An 11,227-nucleotide genomic window follows, 5' to 3' on the forward strand; every position below is an offset into this window, starting at 1 on the left:
CTGTGTCAGCTAGAACCTGAGGGAGCGACAGGCGTTTGCAAGCTTCCACATGTGCGCTGGGAAACCAACCCAGGTTCTCTGAAGAGCAGGTGTGGTAAGTATACTTCTCTAAAGCACTGAACATGCTGGCCTGGTCCGCTGGACAAGATTCTGGATAATCACTGGATGTTGGTGTTTCTCCAGCACACAGCAAACAGGAGATTCTGAGACACCCAGGCTCAGCAGGAGCCGAACACCCACAACCTTCTGTTTATGAACAACAAGACCAGGGGAGAGCGCGAACGCAGTCCCCCACTACCACAAATTATGCAGTCGAGTTTCCCGCATTTGGGGAAATCGCAGGGGTCAGCACATCCGGAGTGCAATGGATAAGCCTCGCCCTGGGAAAACCACCTTCGTGATCATGGTATCTCCCCTGCCAGGTAAGTATGAGTTCCACGCCCGCCCCGACCGCCCTCCCCCGACCGCCGCTCCCTTTCAACTAACGCCCACACCCGGGGCCGCCGCCCCGCCCGCGCCCCTCCACACGCGCCCGCCACGCTCGCCCCGCGCCCGACACACGCGCGCCTCACGCCCACGCTCGCCACGCGCGACGCCGCCCTCGGGATCCGCGGGACCGGCAGCCTCTGCGCGGGGCCTCATTTGCATATGCCCCGCCCCGCCCTCGCCTCCACCCGGAGGCCCTGCCAGTGTGCGCCCAACGCTAGGGCGCGCCCGGAAGGGACCCGGCCCTGAACGGCAGGACGCTCCGCGGACGGCCAGACCTCCCGGCCGGCGCGACCGCCCGTTAGACTCCGTCCGTAGGGACCGTGTCGCCATCGCGGTTTCGACTGCGTCCAACTCCCAGAAGCAGGACACGCCGGGGTGGACGCGAGCCTGTATTTGCAGCATGGGGAGGACCAAGGGTTCAGAGCCGCCCTCGGCCAGGGAGAGGCTGTGAGGCCAGCTTGGGCTACGAGGGGCCATGTCTCAGAAAGGAAAAACAGTAATCATTCGCTCACGGGGCCGACAGCTTAGCCCGGGCAAGTGCCTGCTGTGCAGGCCCGAAGTCCTTTGTTCTAGCCCCTTTGCTTCTAGCTGAAGCAAAAGCCAGATATGCCCCGACCTGCAGGGCTTCAACAGGGTTCCTAAAGGGGAGATTGGAGGGAATGGGGGGGAGGGACGAGAAGCGCAAGAAATGAAGGTCAAGTCTGTCCGATCAAAGCCTTGTTTATTAGAAATTTTTACCCAACTTATATAGGGAGAAGGCAGGAATGGGGGAAGGTTAATCTACTGCTGCAGGAAATAGGAAGAGTGCCTTCATGGGTTAAATATTGTACCTGCAAGATACCATAAGGATGGTTTCTAAAGATATCTTACGGATGCTCTAACAAAAGGATGTCCTCACAATCTATCACCAATGATTTAGGGTCTTAGATAACTCTTTCACTAAATAGCTTTAGGTCTCCACTAAATGACCTTTGCTCTCTACTTGGCTTTGGCTTCAGTAACTACCTTTGTCTCCAGTAGATAGCCTTGGCTCATTAATTGACTTTGGCTTCCGTAGATAGCTTTGGCTCCCGGCATCTCCTCCCTTCTTAAACAATTTAAGAGGCTAGCAGGTAGATTTTGAACATGAGTTCTTTTGCAGACAGTGGGCATTAACCAGAGGGGGGAAGTAGTGACCTGATCCTCCCAAGGCTTTTGCAGCCTTTGTGGGTGCCTTTTTGGGGAGGAGAGGAAGAACCCATCAACACCTGAGGGCATCCCCAGCAGGTTGTGTGTTAGGGGTAATCAGACACCTACCTCTATGCAATCAGGTTTGCTTCTCAGGGGACTAGGAAGTAGGCAATTGCCCCCCCCCCCTTGCAATGTCATCTTGAACCCCATTACAGGTACCCAGGAAAGCATTTATCTGAGTTTCATGCTGTTCTCATGAGAGCCAAACGCAAGCAGTCAAGACCCATGTGATGGACTATCAGCAGTCTTCCTCCGGCTCAGCTAAGCCTCTGTCAGCCAAATCAAGTCTGTGATAATGAACTTGTATGGGTTTAGATGCCAGGGAGTCAATTTGCTGTTTCACAAAACCAGTAAGTCTTTTAATGGCCCGTGGGCCGAAAGATATAAGGAGAAGGAAACCCACCAAGGGTCCCAAGATTGAAGGAAGGAGGGTGGTGAGCCAGGAAGAGGTTGAAAACCAATTTTGAAACCAACCTTTCTCTTGTTCTCTCTGTCTCTTTCTCTCTTCTAAGCTCTCTCTAACCTTAGCCATGCTGTCCCTTACAATCCCAGTATAATCTGTGTAAAAGCAGCACTCTTCCTTAATGGCAGCACAGAGTCCCCCCTGCTGGAGGAAAAGCAAGTCTAACCCTCTTCGATTTTGTAGGACAACTTCAGACAGTGAGAGGGGGGATTTCTCCAAGTTGGTGATGCCAATCTCCAATCTCTGGACATCTTTGTCAATTGTCCATCGAAGGTCAGAGTAATGCTTATTGGAGAGAATGAGAGAGGTTATACCTGTCCCAGCACCCGCAGCTCCGAGGCCGAGGAGGACAGTTAGTGTAACAGTTGTTTTGGCCTCTCTTTTTGTTCTAAGCAATGCATGGTCATTAACGGGGTCCCAAAACCGGGCAAAGTCTTTCCCAGAATAATAAGTCAGGTGGGGAATTAATTGGATAAGGACATAGAAGGTAGTAAGACTGTTTTTGAGGTGAGGGGTGTATATACAGGGAGTAAGGCCATCACTGCAAGTCCACCAGCTATTGTCGCCTGGGAGGATATAATTGGGAAGATGGCTTGATGGTGTAATCGTTACATTACAAAGATGTCTGCATTGCTGAGGAATACTATTGCCTATTCATAACCCAAGGCCAGAAACGGAAGTCAGCATCAATCTAGCCTCAGCCTGTTGTGACCATCTGCATTTAGAATGGTCAGAGGAGTAGAAGATTTCCTCAGTGACAGCAATGCCTCATAAAAGAGAGGGGCAGAATCATAACAAAGCCAACAGGACTCAGTAAGCTCGGGGCATGTATGATTCAGGGCTAAAAAGTTATGATTAACAAGGTCTAAAATAATATGGCATGTGTCAATCCCATCTTCAATTAAGGAGGGGATAGGCTTATCAGCAAAGGAAGGAGTCGGGGAGGCAGGGACATTTTGCTTAGGCTCTGTCCGTGTGGGAAAATCATTCTTCCTGGGTTCTATCTGAACGGGAGGTGCGAGGACAGGATTGGGTCCAATAGCTACGGGTGGAATAGCTGATTCTTTCTTTAGGGTGAGGTAAATGATAACTCCTGGACCATTCTTGGCCCACCCATATAGGTGTAGGCCCCACATGAGGCCCCTATGCCAGGGAATTGATTTTTGTTTTCCTTTAGAAGTGAAAGACAGCTCCAAGATGGGGACCTGGAGCTGTTGCCAGCTTGAGGACCATTTTAGCCTGTCACAGTTATTTGTCAAATAATAATGTGATTTCCAGGAGTTAATATTAATCGTAGATGTATTAGTTATCACAATGTAATCATCACTATTAAGGCGTTCCCAGCTTCCTGTGGCAATTAGAGCTGAGAGGTTTCACATCCCCAGGAGGCGCAGTAAAAGGCTCCAGCACCTCCACATCCCTTAATCCTCTTATAACCTGGGCAGGCATAGAGCCCAATTACCAGTTCCCATTGCTCACAGGTGAAGAGTGACTCAGGGGCACGAAAGGACATGTCAGGGTACCAGTCGGCATCAGAAGTGACTTGTGATTGTGTATAACATACCTTACCATATTCTCCAGAAACTTCCCAAGGATACTTGTAGGGTTGGTGGACATTGTTCTTCTGGTCTGTAATCACATCCTGGCTTTGCATCATCACTCCAAGGAATATTATCCAAAGTGGTCTCATCTGGAAAGAAAAGAGAAGGATCTCAGGGGGCCTCGCCACCCTGGATGTCAGGAGTTCACGGTTTGTCTCTGGGTGGTTCTAATTTTTTCTGCTCTTTAGAGGAGGGGCCGTCTATTTGTTTTGCCAGCCTTTCAGGCAGCCACCTGGCTGCCCCCTCCTTGCTGTCAAACAGGCACACTGATCCTCGACCGCAGATAAGGACTGGGTCTGGGCCATTCCATTTGGAAGTGAGGGGGTCTTTCCACATGACTGTGGCATAATTTTTATTTGTTTCAGGGTGCCAAAGGCGATCAGCAGCGGACTTGCCATAGGCGTCCAAGGTGAAGAAATTAAGAACGAACAGTGCATGATGAAGAATATTTCTTGGAGATCCTTTCATGGGATATAACTCCCCCTTCTTTAACTTATGAAGGGTGTTTTTAATAGTTTGATGGGCACGCTCAACAATGCCCTGTCCTTGGGGATTATAAGGAATACCAGTGGTGTGTTTAATTTGTAATTGATGGCAAAATTCCTGAAAGTTTTTTCCAGTGTACCCAGGACCATTACCCGTTTTTAAAACCTTAGGTTTGCCCATAACCGAGAGGCAATTTAAAACATAAGCTATAACATTTTTTGAGGCTTCTTCTGTATGTAGACTGGCAAAAATGAATCCACTAAAGGTATCTATAGTTACATGAAGATATTTAAGATTGCCAAATTCGGGTAAGTGAGTAACATCCATCTGCCAGATGTCATTTGGGATGAGGCCTCTGGGATTAACTCCTAAATGGGGAGTGGGCAAGAGAGTGACACAGGCAGGACATTGTTTGACAATTTGGCGTGCCTGCTCCCTGGTGATTTTAAAAAGCAGTCGACGCGTTTGGGCATTTAAATGATTCAGGGCATGGTTTTTCCTGGCCTGCTCAACAGGGTTTACTGAAATGGGGAATGCCAAGCATGTGGCAGCATCGGTACATGAACTTCCCGCAGAGAGAGGACCCGGAAGGTCTGAGTGCGCACGGAGGTAACCAAGATAGAAGGGTTGACTAGAATTCTAGAGTTAATTAACTCCTGGAACTTGACAAAAAGAGGAACAGCATTTGTAGAAGGTCTAATATAGGGAACCGCTTCAAGAAGCAGAACAGAGTGGGCAATGTAGGTGCTGTCCGTGTATAGATTAAAAGGGAAATTTCCTAGAACCTGAAAAACCTTAACTACAGCAACAAGCTCTACGAGCTGTGCCCATTTAAAAGGAGTTTGGATAGAACTGGTTTCTCCATTGATAGTATAGACGGCGACCCCATTAGAGGAGCCATCTGTAAACACTAAATGTGCTTCTGATATCGGTTGAGGGGAAGTAACTTTTGGGAAGATGAAAGGGTGGGTTTTAATAAATTGAAGTAATTTATTAGCAAGATAATGGTTGTCAATAATCCCAGAAAAAGAAGAACAGACAAAGGGCCAAATATCGGTAGTTTGCATCAGCCATTCTAACTGATCTTTAGAATAGGGCAGTATTATTTTATCAGGATCTTTGCCAAAAAAATTGGTGGCTTTGTGCCCCAAAAGGATGAGCTCTGCAACCAAGGTAGTATAGGGGGCAAGAACCTTAGTGGGAGAGGCGGGGAGATGAGTCCACAGCAGGGGATTATTGCCAAAATACTCCAGTGGGTATATGGGATGATGGGATGAGGTACACACAACAAAGAGAAGGGGTTCCTTATAGGAAATAAATGTAATTCCCTGATTTTGGATAGCTGTTTCCACAACCTGAAGGGCCTGTGTCGCTGCAGGGGTTAATGAGGACGAGAGGAGGGGTTAGAGTCTCCCTTGAGAATGTCAAAGAGAGGTTTAAGTTCCCCTGTGGTGAGTTTAAGATAAGGCCTTACCCAAGTAATATCTCCTAGGATTTCACTTTTGAAAATCATTTAAAGTCCTTAAATGGCTAGTTTTTAACTGGATTTTTTTGTGTAGTAATTTTTTGATGATGGAGCTCAAATTCTAAATAAAAATATGGGTCTTTTAACTGAATTTTATCTGGTGCAATTTGTAAACCATAATCTATTAGTTTTTGTGAGAGCTTTTGACAGCAATGAAGCAACAATGAGCCATCAGGTCCAGCTAAAAGGATATCATCCATATAATGAATTATATAAATAGAAGGCCAGAGTGTTCTAAAAGGATCAATAATCTGAGCTACAAACTTTTGACACAGAGTCGGGCTATTGGCTATGCCTTGGGGCAAAACTTTCCATTGGAAACGAGGCATAGGCCACTTGAAGTTTGTTACTGGCAGGCTAAAGGCAAAGCACTTTTTATCCTCGGGGTGTAGGGGGATGATAAAAAAAAAAGTCTTTAAGATCTATAACTATCTTATAAAAGCCAACAGGATGGCTACAGGAGTAGGCAGTCCTGGTTGTAAAGCACCCATGGTAAGCATAGTTTCATTAACTTCTCTTAGGTCTTGTAATAACCTCCATTTGCCAGACCTTTTTCTAATAACAAAAATAGGTGTGTCCCAAGGAGTAGTGAGAGACCAAAAGATAAATTAGCAGCTATTATTAAGACCTGAACTAGGTGGGTGGAGAAGTCCAGTAATGCCCTGAGGGGAGGGACCACCTTGCTGCATTCTTTCCTCGCCCACTAGAGATACAGTTGCTAGGAAACTGGATCATCCCCCTAGGGAGGGACACCAGGTCATTATGGTCTGGGGACCTTCCTATAGCCAATCGATTCAAAATGTAGCATTTTGATCAATAGATGCTTGCCAGGAAGGAATTGCCCCTGCCTTGGGCATGCTGGGATGGACCAGAACCTTTAAATCACCCCACTAACCTGGGCACGCGTGCGCTTGGCTCCTACCGCTTCGGCGGTGGTGTGTGTGGGCCCAAGCTGCAGCTTGTAATTTACAATAAAAAAAAAAACCTCATGTATTTACAGCGAATCTGTTTATTCCTGGTCTTTTGGGGTTCGTGAACTGGGCAGAACAGTAGTAGGTTCAATGTGACCAGCGGCAAGCTGTTCCTGTACTATCGCCATAGCCGCTGCTAACTTTTCTGAGGTTAAAGGCCATTGGTCAACCCAAACAGCTTCATCAGATTTCCAAGTGATTTTGTCTGCACGGGGTACAGGGATGCCAACAGCCATTAGGGTAAATTTGTCCTGCCTAATCCTGTGAGGTCAATGTTTTCAATTACCTAGATAGGTTCTTTTATTCCCAGTGAACGTTTTCCTAGGCCTTGTCCGGGAAGGAAGCCCTGTTTTAGCATTTGGTGGGTAACAATTTCATTTGGACTACACATAACGAGATTTAGCTGGGAAAGAATATCCCGACCCCAGAGATTAATGGGTAGGCCAGGCACAACATAAGGTTGAACAGAGCCTGTATTACCTTCCTCATCTGTCCATGTAAGTACTTTAGAACTTTGCTGGGGATTGGACGTCTGTCCTATGCCCCTGAGGTGGGTTAAGGAGGCTGTGAGGGGCCAATTTTTTTTGTGAGATTATGGTGGCATCTGCTCCAGTATCTACACGCCCTTCAAAACTTTTTCCGTCCAATTTTAAATTGAGGAGGGGTCTGTCCTGAGTAATTGTCTGAATCCAATAAGTGTTCGAGGAGCCAAAATTATTGCTGCCTCTGGATTTTTGAAAGCTTTTCTGATTAAAATGGGTGAGGGGAAGCAGTAACAGCTGAGCAATTATTTGTCCCTGTTTAATAGTTAAGGGACCAGAAGTGGAAGAAGCTAGAATCTGTATCTCTCCTGTATAATCATTGTCAATAACTCCAGGAGAGACATGTAGTCCCTGGAGAGTTGAGCTACCGCAACCAAGAAGTAGTCTAAAAGTACCAGGAGGCAGAGGGCCGAAAAGTCCTGTATGCAGGACCTGTATTCCCATATCAGGTGTTAGTATTGTGCTGGTGGAGGAACACAAGTCCAGTCTTGCGCTTCCTGGCTTCCTGCTGTTGCCCAAGGGAGGGAAGAAAGGCCTGATTGTTTGGGAAAGGGGGAAATGCTTGAGCTGCCTGAGCTTGAGGGGTTAATGTTTGGGGGACAAACCCTATAGCCCCAGGGGTTTGTCTCATATTCCGGGCCAGGAGCAGGCCCCTTGAGAAGTTTCCAAGCTTTAGTAGGGGATTGCCTTGAGTATCCTTTCTAGAGTAACACTCTGAGGCCCAGTGTTTCCCTCTTTTGCACCGGGGACATAGAGTAGAAGGTGGCCAGCACCTTTAGCAGCCTTGCATTCCTTGGCAGAATGTCCTGGTTGTTTGCAATTAAAACAAGCTTTAGGAAGGGAGCTCTGAGTTAGGCCCTGGAATGCAGCTCCGACAGCTACGCCGATAGTGTGCGCTGAGCTGACGCCTGCACAGAGATTGATATAGTCAGAAATGTCCTTGCCTTCGAGGTATGGCCGTATGGCAGCTTGGCAGGCAGGGTTAGCATTTTCGAAAGCGAGATGTTTTATGAATTCACTCTCGTTTTCAGGTGAGCCCAGAAGCCCCTCATACTTTTTTTGTTTTAAATAAGGGTTCCAGGGACTGAACTCAGCTTATGTGGCAAGCAGACAAGTTTATGGAGGGCCCCTTATCTCCCGTGTATTTTTTTTTTTAAGATTTATTATGTATACAGTGTTCTGCTTGCATGTGTGCCAGCACGCCAGAAGAGGGCACCAGATCTCGTTACAGATGGTTGTGAGCCACCATGTGGTCGCTGGCAGTTGAACTCTGGAAGAACAGCCAGTGCCCTTAACTTTTGAGCTATCTCTCCAGCCCGAGCACCTACATTTTATACGGATGCCAGTGAATCAAAAAGGGCAGGTTATGAGTCAGAAAATATGAGTAAAGTGGTTGAGAGTCCTTATGATTCTGTTCAAAATCAGAATTATGTGCAATTCTCTTGGTGTTATCAGATTTTCAAGAATCTCTTAATACAGTCACTGACTCTCAATATGCAGAAAGAGTTCTGCAAATAGAAGAAACTGCTGATCTAATTCAGGATGATTTGGACTTATCTTCACTGTTTCTTCAATTACAACAAGTAATCAGAAATAGAAATAATCCATTGTATGTAACACATTATCAGATCTCACATGGATCTACCAGGCCCTCTGGCACAGGCAATGATGAAATTAATTGATCATTGATAGGGAGTGCTTTAGAGGCCTCAGAATTTCATTTAAAAACACTATATTAACAGCAAAAGTTTAAAAAAAAAGTTTTCTATCAAAGTTTTCTTTGGCAACAAGCCAAAGAAGTTGTGAGAAAATGTCCCACTTGTTCTTTATATAACCAAACTCCACTACCTGCAGGAAGTAACCCTAAAGGTAACCAAAGAAATGAAATTTGGCAAATGGACGTGCTTTATCTTACAGAGTTTGGTAAACTGAAACATGTGCACCATACTATAGACACTTATTCAGGGCTTCACTGGGCAACAGCCTTCAGCTCTGAAAAGGCTGATTCAGTTATTACGCATTTATTAGAGTTGATGGCAGTTACGGGTATTCCTAAACAAATTAAGACTAATAATGCTACAGCGTATGTCTCTAATAAAATGGAAAGGTTTTTTACATATCACAAGATGAAACATGTCACAGGTATACCTCACAATCCTACTGGTCAAGCACTCATGGAAAGATCCAATCTTTACTTTAAGGGACATGTTTAACAAACAGAGAGGGGCATTAAAACCCCCAGAGATAGATTACATAATGCTTTATTGACCTTACATTTCTTAAATGTTAATGAACAACACACAGCAGCTGCGGAGAGACACTGGGTTATAGGAAAAATGCCGACTTATTTCAGCCTATATATTTCAAAGACACCCTAACTTCACAATGGAGAGTAGGGAGTGTGTTTCGCAGGGGAAGAGGTTTGCTTATGTTCGTGCAGGAGAAGAGAAATTATGGGTTCCTTCAAAACTAATAAAAATCAGATATGACAGAGGAAGACCACATGAAGACCTTGGCCACTCACAAGAAGAGAGAAATCAAGAAGTTCAAACAGAACAGGTAACATAAGTTGATAATCCCTTCACATGGGAACAACTCTGAAACTGACTGAGACATAAAAAATCATCTCCAGCCATAACTCCAACAATACTTGGCCAATAAATCCTGGGCTACAATATCCTCTAAATTTATTACGCATAGATTTAAGTGGCATAGATAAAATTCGTTCAGCTTGGTTTATAACCCAGACTTGCTTATGAAAAAATGCCTGCCTTTTGTTCATACAAAGAGTAGAAAACCTTAATTGATCTGTGCATCCTGCACATCTTAAACATTTACAATTTTAGGACTGTATAATGTTTGTGAGAAATTATATGTTTGCAGAACAAAGGAATCAGACACCACTGATGCTGGATCAAACCTGACAGAATTCATCCTTCCAGCATGCTGAGATGCTGACACATCTGTTCAGCATCTTGCATGTTCCAGAATTCTGCTTGTTCCTGCCTCAACTGCTTCAATTGCTGTTTCTCATCAAAGCCTGCTCCCAAGAGTTTTAAAGAACGCTACTAATCTCAACTGGTCCAGAATTTTAGATTGTTCCAAACAGGGCTTCTATTAAGTCTGAATTTTCTCAGCATTCAAAGACTGGACCACAAATATTAATGATTGCATAATCAACCATTTTTCCCAATTTCCCTTTTGCCGGGTTGATATCTGGCAGGTGGAGCTGAGGGGAGGATGGACAGTCCAGCTGGATGCCCTCCATGGCTGAGTGGGATGGTGAGTGTCGATGGCCCAAACCTCCCCGATGCCCCAGGGAATAAAACGCCACCGGACAGGGAGATCTGTTGAAGCAGGAACTCAGTTTATTGAATAAAACAGTCCTTTTTATAGGTTTGGGTCAGGGGGCAGGGTTAAGGAAGTGAGGTAAGATGACGTAGAGGGCAAGGTTAGGTAGTGCAAGGAGAGGTGGGCCAGCGACAAAACTCCACGTAACAGTTACCAGGCAGGGTTGATTTTAAGGCAGATATACTGAGTCACTTCCGCCCAGAAGCAGCACCTCTTAATTCAGAAGCTAAGGACAGGTCTCCAAACTCGAGCCAGGCTCAGGTAGATGCAGCAGGCCTTATCAGGCCCAACACCCTTTGGCCCCCAAACAGGATTTCTGTGTGTCCAAAATTCAAATAGAAGAAATTCATGAGAATGACATCCAATAAAGGGGGTTGGATAGGTTTTTGTTTTTTTCTGGGGCTATGTTTATTGCTGTTGGGAGTTGGTTATATGTGGAAGCCACAGTGGATTTGAATTAGCCAAAATGGAGTGCATATTTGGTGCTGAGCTTGAGTAATGGTCTCTGATAAATAAAGTTTTGCCTTCTGAGTTTGGCAGTCAGTCAGCCTCTGAAAGACTGATCTTGG

At 45.7% G+C, this 11,227-nt stretch overlaps 1 non-coding gene across 1 annotated transcript; it reads right to left on the minus strand.

The window, feature by feature from the left end:
* Nucleotides 1–266: 266 nt before the first annotated feature.
* Nucleotides 267–430, minus strand: LOC132655573 (U1 spliceosomal RNA). The gene has a single exon (XR_009593367.1). It is a non-coding gene; the product is annotated as a U1 spliceosomal RNA (small nuclear RNA).
* Nucleotides 431–11,227: the final 10,797 nt, after the last annotated feature.

This window comes from Meriones unguiculatus, chromosome 7 (genome assembly GCF_030254825.1).
Source record: "Meriones unguiculatus strain TT.TT164.6M chromosome 7, Bangor_MerUng_6.1, whole genome shotgun sequence".
Classification (NCBI taxonomy): domain Eukaryota; kingdom Metazoa; phylum Chordata; class Mammalia; order Rodentia; family Muridae; genus Meriones; species Meriones unguiculatus.